Source organism: Gavia stellata, chromosome 4 (assembly GCF_030936135.1).
Source record: "Gavia stellata isolate bGavSte3 chromosome 4, bGavSte3.hap2, whole genome shotgun sequence".
Lineage (NCBI taxonomy): Eukaryota > Metazoa > Chordata > Aves > Gaviiformes > Gaviidae > Gavia > Gavia stellata.
The window spans coordinates 26,472,688-26,484,273 of NC_082597.1; positions in this window are offsets into that span (position 1 = coordinate 26,472,688).

Sequence of the window (11,586 nt, forward strand, 5' to 3'; positions counted from 1 at the left end):
AGCTGCTGGCCTGCTCTGTGTGAGGCAAGGTCCTGCAGGGATGGCTTCTCCCAGAACCAACCAGCCATGTCTGTCGAGCGTGATCTCCAGTGCTTGCAATCAGAATTCCATCTGCATCATCTGGAATAGCCTAAGTGTTTTCTGACACAGAAAAGGTGAGAGGAAATCCCAAGACTTGCTAAAAACTGCGAGGGACTAGGATTTGAAAGGACTTAGTCAATATGCCATGCAGGCATGTAATGTGCGCCCATCTCACTGGGTTTTTAAGCAATCCTGCCCATATTCACACAGCTTCCATTTTACACAAGTCCCTGTGTTTGTTCAGTGGTGAAAGCCAGTGACCACTAAAGAATGATTTCCATGGTCTAAGCAGTGACCTGGACAGATATTTGCCAGGAGCCAACTAAGAAGAAAATATTAGGCACAGAAAGTTAGCAGGAATTTAAGGCCAGCTGAATAGATCCATTTTATGCATGCTTAACTTCACTCAGAGATCTAACATGAATCATTTTGCAACTCTGAATAAAGTTAACTCCAGATATAAGTGCTTGTAAGATCAGGACTTGGTATAATAAAAACCATTTTGCATCAATAATTTCACTATATTGAGGCTGCCAAGAAGAAAATATGTTTAAAAACCTATTCACAATTGCTCTTTCTAGAGCAAGTTTCAAATTACAAAGTATAGCGTCCTAGCAACCATTTCAGTGAAAAATGAGCTCCCATGAAAACAGATCATTTCTAAATGAAGTCAAGTCCTTGTAATCATGTCTGTCATCTTCACAGTGCAAACCAATATGCAATTTTCATTGTTTATGGTCAACTCGTAAATGTTTTTTTTTATTTTCTAGCATACTAAAAACTATGCCAAGGGCCATAAATTCTCACTAACTTCGAATATTGGATAAAAGCTTTATGAACAATAGGCATTAATAGCACTGAAAATATTCAAGTGAAAAATCTAGTTAAACTGTGCTGGAGAAAGCCTGCTCAGCCACACCCTCCACGGATTTTTACTTCACCCTGAATTCAATCCAGATTGCAATTAGATTTGCAGTATCTTCAATCCTGTGTGTGGTCCCATTATAAGTAATGAATGGGGAAGACTGGCACAGAGTGAAGAAAACAGGAGAAATGCATTTCACTACTGCTCTGCACATTGGAAGATTTGATACTACTGAGGTTGAAATTAATCTCAGCATAGTAAAAACCCAGAGTCTCTCCCCTTTTCCCATTCATAGAACACTGTAAGCCTTAATGATATTGTGATTTTGTTCCACAGAGCACTCCAGAGAACAAAGATTCACACCTTAATCCCGCATTGACTCAGCTCTCTGATCTTGGCTTACAGTGAAGGCAGACTAGCAGAGAAGATTCTGTAAATCCTTGGAAAGCAAAACAGTTGATGTTAATGGGAGGAGTTTTAGGGGAGAGTCCCCTTTTGGTTTTGCTTCTCATTATTGTTCGATTTATTTAATGTTTTGTCTTTATGTAAGAGGCAATAAATGATCTGGACTACACAAGCAGTGTGATTACTTCTCTTATAATAGGATTTACAGTCCATATATATGTATAGTCAATATATAGTCCATTTTAGATCCTTAGTCTGTAAATTTTATCAGTGTGTTAAGAGCTGTGATTGCTGAATGTTTTGCCCCAGGAAAGATGCTGTTAGGTCTGCAGTTCCATGGGCAGATCAGCCAGTCTAGTAATTCCCATTTCTAGTAATGGAGAGGGGAAGGTCTTTCTTGGTCCCCTCTCCCCTACCTTTTGCATCTTCTCCTTACTTCTGCTCCTGCTCTTTCCCTTCCTCTCTTCCTGTCTTGTGGTGGTGCTCATTAGATCCTCTCATGAGAAAAAACTGCGCAGCTGGGTTGGTTTTCTGCCAGGTGAGTCAGATGAATTGACTGAGAGGTCCAAAGGGCCCTAGTGCTGGTACAAGTTAAACAGCAGGAGAACACGAGTGAGAGAGGATGTAAACAGAGGAACGGAACAGGATGTTTAGGCAGTGGCAAAGCTTGATACTCAGCTCAGCAGACTACTGAACCTACCCCAGCTGCCCCGAAGTTTTAGGTAGGATCTGGGCCAACTGGTTTATTTGTCCAGAGGCATCTCTTTGTATCTCAGCCATGCTCTTCACTACTATCTTTTGGCAGAAGGGTGACAATGAAACACAGGTATCTATTTATTTATGTATGTTAACAATACAGAAAGGTGCTTGACATGAGGGTAAGGGAAAGCAATTGAAGACCAAAGTCTTATGAAGATACTGGTTCCTGCTTAAAAGGCAAATTTGCATATCGGGAGGAGGAAATAGAACAGTAAATCTTTGCTTCTTCCTGTCTACAGACTCTTGACATAGTCCCCGTGAAGCAGTTATTCTGAGATTACACAGAGATTTATGGATTTTGTAGCCAGTTTGATTGCTCAGACTCATTGGTTACTGCTGAAAGCTGAATAAGAATCAGTGATAATCAAAAAATGCCCAGATAGGCTGCAAGAACATGGACATTCATCTTTGGGTATGCAGAACAGGAACAAAGTGAAATATCTCATGACCTCTGACAGCATTTGTGTTTCTTTTTATTTTAAGTAAATATTTGATTTTGTCATGGTCCATGTCTCTTCTCTGGCATCTTGCTTGTCCCCCTCTTCTTCACACCTCAGGTGAGAACATTTTAAGTTCCATTCTCAGGTCTTCCTACAAACTTTTTCTAATGACAACTCTGTCTTCTCTCAAAATCATTCTCTCCTTTTAACACAGTGAATAATCTCTTCTTTTAGGTGATCTAGATCCTTCTTATTGTCCTTCTTCCAGTTACGTTCTCTGGGCTTATTACATGAAAGGTGTTTGCACAAATACTTTTCTACTTTCTTATGTACTTCTGCAAGCAGAGCTGTTCACTGCCTTGTACCTGCCGAAGGGCTCTGAATGCACTTTATGTGCTGCGTAGGTGTATTTTCCTTGCATTTCTTCCTAGCTGCTTATATTCAGGTGAAAGCGTATTGAAATGACCAATGGAAGTCAGAAGAAATCGAGAACAGCAGTGTCGTTGACTCTGTCCTAGCCACTCCATGCCTGCTCAAATGATCTTTGCAAAGGAGGGTGCCCATATTGCTCTCTAACTGTTCCATGTACTGGGACACCCTCCCCATGCCAGGCCCTTCCCCTTCACCCCCAGCATCAGGTCAGAAAAGCTTGCACGAGAAGGAGACAGGGTGGAGAGAGACAACCTTTGGCAAGCATACCGGTTTTGAGGATACTGGAAAGAGGAAGGAGCGATCATTCAGCCAGGCCTCCAGGGTGGCAGTACGACATGAATAGCTTCCTATACAGTGGGAATGTGTGAAGCTTGCAAGCCAGTCACGGAATTGCTGGAATGAGAGTGACAAATGTGAAGAAAAGGCCTGGCCCGTAAGGGCATTTAGTAGGGGGAAAAGAAGCATTTACAAACCCTTTTATTTCTAATGTTTAGCATTCTGCATTTTCTCTAGTTTTTTGAATTTTGGGTTTTTAAGTTAATTTTTCTAGTTTCTGTTCCAATAAACCCCAAATAGAGAATTGAAATGTCATAGTCCTCCAGGTCCTGTCACAAAGTCTTTCCTCTTCTTTTGTGTAAACTAAATTATTTCATTGCCATGTTCCCTTTTCTCTTTAGCCTGGCCTCATTATGTAGGTAGCCAAGACTAGTAGAGCATTTATTTTTATCTGCTGTTCTACACTACAAGTGGACCCAAAACAGTCCAAAAAATGAGAAAAGCCAAGGTAACCGGAAAAGTAATGACAGTCATCCCTAAGCACCAGTTTTTTATACAGTCGCCCTCAAGTTCAGAAGCAAGCTCTGTTTCAAATAAACCAACTTTTAGAAGCTGAAAGAGAAAAGTACAACTAGAATCCACATTCCATAAACACTCATCTTCCAGATCACCCCCTAAATTCCTTAAACCCTATTTTCTTCTATCCCATTACCTTTGGTTGCCTTTCTTCCTCTTCACTGCTTATATGATCAGGAACATCCTCTCTTTCTTTAGCAGAGTAGTTGCTTTGCTGAGACCACTCACAGACTTTTGAAAGACTATCTCAGTGTTTCCCAGGTTCAGCAGTCCCCTGATGCTCTTTGGCATCAGAGAAGCAAATGGAAGTCTCCTACAAACAAGAAAATATTGTCACCTCTATTGTACACATATAAAACAGGGGTGCAGTGCTCTGAAGTACCTACAGCTGTCTGTGTGTTGTCCTGTAGATGATTTAGTCTGTACTGCTGGAGATGGTGTGCCTGTCACAACTGGCAAACAAGCTCTATCATTTTGGACCAGGCTTTCCAGGTGCCAATCATTTCAGACATTTTGGTCATTAAATTTTGCTTAGCCCCAGTACAGTAAATACCCATGCAAACGTACAACTTAAACCACATCATGGCCTCCACTGACTTCAGTGGGTTAGTTCATACATGTGGGTGTTTTAGGCACAAGGGAACAAGAACTTGATTTTTTCCAGTATCTGATGGGTATTTGTTTAACAGAGCTCCTCTGTTAGCAAGGAGAGTTTCAAGACAACCACATCACACAGAAGTGTAGACTAAATGCTCACCTGTGCCTCTCAAAGCAACCATACATTTAACCAGCCCCATCAAGAGCAGCCATTATTATATACACTAGAGTATATAACAGTTTATTCCAGGTTCTTGCATTCTCACGGTGCTGCCAGAATATACATTAAGCCACTACAGAAATGTGTCACCTGGGGCACTTCACATACTGAGCACATATATGAGAAATTATTGTACAAGCAGATAGAATATGTGGAGATGCAAGACACGCTATTTTGTTGCTCTTACGAACAAGCAGAAAAAGATAACGGTATACTTCTGAACTTATCGATCTGATTATAACTATACGGTATCTCTCATGAGTCCAGCTGCCGCAGCATGATTACAGCAGAACAAGATAAAAGCAACCACTGTGGCACAGAAGTTACTTTAGAAATAGCCTTAAGAACATTACATCTTTTAAGCACTGACTTTTGACAACCTAGTCCACATGGTATTTCTAGAAGTAAAGCTGAAAATTAAGTTTAGCCATTTTTACAGCTAACAAAAGCAAGGTGGCTGGAATAAATATAGTGAAGGGGGCCACACAGAAAGTCCCCGTTGCAGCTGGCATGAGGACTGATGAGTTCTTTGTGTCGTGCCCCACACAGAGTCACTACCCTGCCTCTCAGATCTGGCCTGTTGGACTGCAGAGCTTGCTCAAAACACGCCTGGCAGCTATTGCACTGGGCTGGGAGGAAGCGGCTTGAACGGTGAAACTGTGGGAGGGACGTCATGCTGAACCGCTGTGATACGGCTGGGAGGGAGCTGAACATCATGCTGTCTGGGGGTGATCTTAACCATTTTGATTAAATGGATTATGTGTAAAACTAGCATTCCAGGCAAGGGGCTGTTGAAAAAGCAAGGTTTAAGAAAGGTATTTCTCAGGTGGGAGAGATCTAAAATGTTTTGCTGTAATTTTATACACTTCACACCTAATTTGAGTTGTCCAGAGGGGCTGAAAAGTGAATAAAAGCATTTTTATTCATTGACTGATCACTGGGTTGTTGGGGGTTGTCTCTTTTGTGGGTTGTTCTGTTACATTTGTTAATTACGGAGGTATGTTCTATGACTAGATGCAGATGTAGATGTTCTTAGGATTTGGTTTTGTAAAAATTAAAATATAACCAAAATATAATCAAATCAGAATCCCTCTGAAATACAGTATGAAGTAGCTGAATAAGCTCTTATCAAAATTTTTAAATCAGTCACTATTTCCATGTAGCTATGTTTCAATGCACTTTTAAAACTAAAGCATACTGAAGACACTATTTGCTTTGAAAAACAATCTAAAACCAGGTAGTGCCAACACAGAAAATTAATAAAATGTATATAAGGCTGATAGCTAATTTGCTCGTTTTAAAACAGACTTTAGAAAGAGAATTACAGCGAATATCTGAGGTTGATTTAAAATGATGCCATCATTAGCCAAATATGAAATCAGATTACAGTTTTATAATGTGCTGATGTAATTACGAACAATATATTTAGATGATTTCTTCCTTCATGAGTTTAAATATTACTGCTTAAGATTTAAACAACAGGGAAAAGAAAAACTTAGAATCTTTTCTATTAAAAGTCTTCTCAGCCTCCATGAAGAGACATTCACAGTACATTCCTTTCACCCTCTTAACAGAAGTCTTTAAGTAAATAGCTGTAGCTGAGTGTTTGGAAAGCACTTTCAAAATGAAAAGTACTTTAGAGTTGGTAAATCTTGACCATTAATGGGATACTAATGAAAACACCTTGCAGTTGGATTTTTCTTTCTTTTTGGTTTTTGAGAATCATCTTTAGTTTTCCTGTCCTGGGCTAAAACTTCACTGAGATGTTTCCCCTATGCATATTTTAGATTGTATTTATGTCTTACAAGAGCAATCACCAATGTTACAGAAGAGGTGGGCAAAACAGTTCTGATGTAAGTGACTCTCTCAAAGGTAATCATCACTTCTGAAATCAGCACTTCTGTGGGCAAAAGCATGCTTTAAGTCAGTGCCTAAGAAAATTTCTACTCTGGATTAAAATGATTAACACAAAATTTTAACTTTTGGGGGTAATTTTAAAATAACTCCTATCTTAACTTACGTTTATTGCTCAGTTCCTTAACTGTTCCAAGTGTATTAGACTATCAGGAAGATCTCTGGGAAACTTATGGTATGCCTTGCTAAACTAAACTAAGGGGTTGGTCAACACTACTGTCTGTAGAACCATTTCATTTTCCAGACCTGGCAAAGGAACACACATTTTTATTGTGAGTTAGTTCAACTGTTGACTAATCCATCCATCTATAGAATGTGCTTTCTTTAAAAGTCTGAGATTAATTTAGCCCCACATAACACAACAGAGAAATGAAACACATTTTTAAATAATTTAAGTGAAGAATACTATATCCAGATGAATTCATCACAGCAGTAACACTCCAACTTGTCACCTTTACAAGCAAACCACATAATTGAACATTTATTAAAACAATTTTTAAATATGATGAGCACTTATTTTTACCTCCAGACAGAAACAACATAATTTTACTCTCACCAAAATAAAAGAAAACAGAGCTGTAAAACCCATTTCCTTTATCAAGACAGGGAAAAATATTCTTATACTTCTGAGAAGAAAGGATTCCCTAATTCCATAGCACTTCCCTGAGTGACGTGTTCCAGCACTTAACTACACGCATGCTTGCAAAGTGTATCCACAAACATCTATCCCACATGTTGTTTCCTGAAAAGAAATAGTAAAACTTGCTTTGAAGCTATCGGGCAACAATTTCGCAGGTGGGAACAATATAAAATTATCTTCACATTGCTCCCCTATTTCTGTTTCACCAATTCTCATGTGTGCAAATACAGTATAACTATTACTTATTCTTCTATAAAGAAAGGCTTAATATAACCCTAATTAGGAAAACCGCATTAACTGTCAACCTAATAAATAAATCTATGTTCAGCAACAAAAGTACACTTAGGATTCCCTATTTTTTTTATTTTTATGAAAAATATGCAAATTGTAGACAAACAACTGCATCTACTTTATTTAGTTTAAAAATCCCCTCATTGTACTCTTAAACGTCAGTAAAACTTTTCTTAATTGGCAGTAGCCAGTTTCATAAATGTGGGCATACAGATTAGTTTCAATGTACATGGCATTGTTGAATAAATATTTAGAAAGGAACAGAGCAGTCACAACACTCAGAAGTTTTCATAACATAAGGTACAAGGTACAAATAAGTATTAGGGCTTTAAAAATGTTAGAACAGCTGTGGATCCTAACATTGTTTTTTCTTGACTTTTTCTAAGACTTTAAATCTTTTATGAACTAATGTAAGAAACTATTGTTTTTTCTAAAATATAAGTCATGATGTATGCAAGCACAGGTCTGTAAGTAACCATGCAATTGGTTGACAACTTTTGCATGCTCAAATAGCTCCTAAATAGAAGATATATCTTGAAGAAAAAGCTGCTGCTTGTCTTTATAGAATATCATATGAGTATAAAAGCAAGATATGTATTTGAAAGTGCTAGAGGAATATTACTGTAACTTGGTATAGATATACTGAAGTGCGTCATTTTTCTTGTTTTGGTTACATTATTCTCAGAGCATTTTAGGCAGTCCTGGGAAGAGTAACAAACCTGCAGAGACAGTGTTCATACTGTGTGGCCTAACTTGAGTTATTCATGTATATCCCTAAGAGAGTGTAAAAAGCCAGACCCTTATCCCTCTTGCAATTCTGCTGCTCAGAGATTTTCAGTGTAAGTGGAAAACTGAACCCTCTGCTGTCGAGGTGAAGGCCACCTGGGTCCTCCTTCTGTCACCTGTCACATCTGTTGAACAAGAAAAGTGCACGGTCCAGACGTTCCAGCAGGATGAGGTGGGAGATGAAAAAACTTGCCAAGAATAGCCAGCTCGCAGTGGAAAGTACCTCCCTGGCGAGGGGGAACAGAAAGGGGAAAACAAACCTCAGAATTTCTCATCATTACTGTGTGTGGTTGAACATTTTGCAAAGTTCAGTAAAGAAGACAAGAATGCAAATTATTCTGTGCTCTTCAGAGAGACAACCTAGCAGGATTTTCAGAGCAGGAAGCATAAATGTATTTCCTCTTTCTTTTTCATTTCAGACCTAAAATAAATAAAACCTACAGCTGAGAAAAAATGTTACTTCCTCACAATGCAAACAGGCAACACAGTTTACAAGACAAAGACCACTTGTTGCACTGATACAGTGCTTAGCACATTGCTTCTCAGTTTGTGGTACTACACATACCTCCTCATCCTAAAAATTCACCCAAATGCTGGAGCATTGAGATAAAACTAAAACCAGCTGCACTGCGTAGTGCCGAAGGGTCACCTAACCCTCGTATCTTGTATCAAACAGCGTTCAGTGCTGTGTGTACACCAGAGGTTTGCAGGACTGTCACAGGCATCCAGGAACACTTCCCTGGTTACAAATGCTCTTAATTTCTAGTGATCAGTCTTTAGTGAGTTTTTGATCCAGATGTGTTTCTTCTGCATTTTATGCCTCCCTGGGCTTTGCTTCCTTTAATGTCTCAGTCACTTTTTACACCCATGTAAGCTATACGGCCAGTTTTACCATTTAAGCATGCCACGTGTGAAAAAATGCTGCTTTTTTTTCATTTTGGACTGGCTACCTCCCTACTACTTCTTCTATCAAAAAACACACCTTTTCCACAGCACTCCTGAATTTACGGATCCCTGTTACATCCTTACTGAGCTGCCATCCTTTCCCAGTCAGAAGAGTCCCAGACAATTCAGCTGCTTCTCAGATGTGTTGTCATTACACAGCTTTGACTACTTTGATCCTTCAGGTTGAGCCTGTCCTAGTTTTGCTACGTTTTTGCAGCAGAGAGGACCAGAATTTTACACTATGTTAAGACCTTACTGCACCATCGATTTACACTGTAAAACTGTTTTCTGTTGTACTCTTCATCTCCTACTGAGTCATTCTTAGCACTTGTCTGAACCACTGCTGAGCAATGAGCTGACGTTTCCATAGAATTACCTAGATAACTCCAAAATCACTTTTCTACACAGCAATAGCTACTTCAGAGGCCCCAGCTGCAGGTGAATTGAGAAATAAGTATTATTTTATATATTATTTTATATATACATTATTTTAGCCAATGTTGAATTACATCTTCCCTTTTATCAGACACTCAGTATCATGAGATTGTTCTGCTACTTTTAACGCTTTCCATTTCTGTAATTTTTGAGAACCCAATGTACGTGAAAACATTGTATTACTCTTTACCCTGCTTTAACTGATCTGTTACATACCTGCTGAGCAGCTGTCCTGCTGGTTTCCTTCAGCAGCCTCTCCGTGTTGGGAATATTGCTAATTTACTCCTTTACTCTTTATTTTTCTATTTTGCAAATACCCATGTAACATTAAGGGATGTCCACTCGACAACCAGCTCATCACTGTTTTTTAAAGAAACTTTAATGAGAGACTCTGTCTAAATGCCTTTATGTAGACCACATCAGCCTGAAGCTTCCAAGAACTCTAGTGATGGTGAGGCAATGACTCTGCCAATACGTAACTACTCGCACTACTCGCTGCTTTTGCACCATAATCACCTGCTGAGCCTTAAGCTTCTTTCACAGGCTTCCTGTTTAGAAGAAAACAAAACAAAAGCACGTACAGGTTTTTATTGTTCCATATCTTTGACTTCCTGTGTTGCAGTTTTTTCCACAGTTTTCACATTTGTCCATTTCTACTTTCTTAAATTAGACACAAAATACTAATGTACTAATGAGGACAAAGGTAAGTTTTTTCATCATCTTGTGCATTCTCCGAGTAGGTCCTTGATGAAAAAATAATCTCTATTGTCCAACGAAACAGCAAACCAATGCTCACACTAAAAATGGGAATTTTTATTTGCATTTGCAGTCTCTGCACCATCTTAGGTATGGTTACCACCAGAGTGAGGGATTTGGCTGTGTATGGTCTTCTTCTTAGCCCTAGAGACTTAAACATTCAGTCTAAGGGGAGTCTAGATTACCTGTTGGTTATTTAACTTCAATTCATAGCATGGCACCAGTTTCCAACAGAACAAATACATTGTTATCTCTATGGTCTCAATAGCCTCACTTAAAACCAGATATTCTAGTCCTCAAGTGTTTTTTTAGACTGAGATTTCCACAGAAATGCATACACAGGGGGTTCAATTCCCAGTTTTAATGGAACCTTAGTTATACTGCTCTTTGCTGTTTATTTTCACCAATTTCTCTTCTATTCTTTTACCAAAGTCTGTTTATCATCCATAATCCCATTTTCCTTCTTACACATCTACTTTTACCCAGTTTATGAATTTAAAATGCCTACTTTTTTCATTTTTAAATAAATGTTGTGACAGAAGACTGTTTTCATTTTCATTTAGATAAAAGCCTGCATTTTCTGCACGTGCTCCTATTACTAATGAGCCTAACTCTTTATTTCCTTGACATTATTTGCATAATCATACATTGAAACACTGCTTCTCTCCCTCTCTTCTCCCCCTCTGCATTTGTTTGGAAAGCTACCATGGTCATGATCTTCCAGCCTGAGAGGCTAAAGAGCAACCCAGTGCTAAAGTAAAATCTTCATTCCAAAGGGAAACCGTATTTTTTCAGTAGCGGAAGGAAGGAGGAAGAAGAAAAAGGGAGTAATAATCTTGTTTCTATTCATTGCTGCTGCATGGAAGACCCATACAGAAACAATAAAAGGAAATTGTCAATGAAAGGAAATCTACAAACTATGTCCAAAATAAGCAAGTGGTGAAAAAAATATAGAAGATCTTTCCATTACATTCATGGTCAAGGGTTTAATGTAAAGATCAGTTTTCTGATCCTATGCTACAACATGTACAACTCACAGATCCAACCACTACGGGCTTGCATTTAGGCTTCCTAACATGATCCTCCCTGTTACCCTACGCATTCTACAGCGGGATGAACTATTTCTCCCTTTCTTCTTACCTGAACCGTGTGTTGTTTTTTACATGAA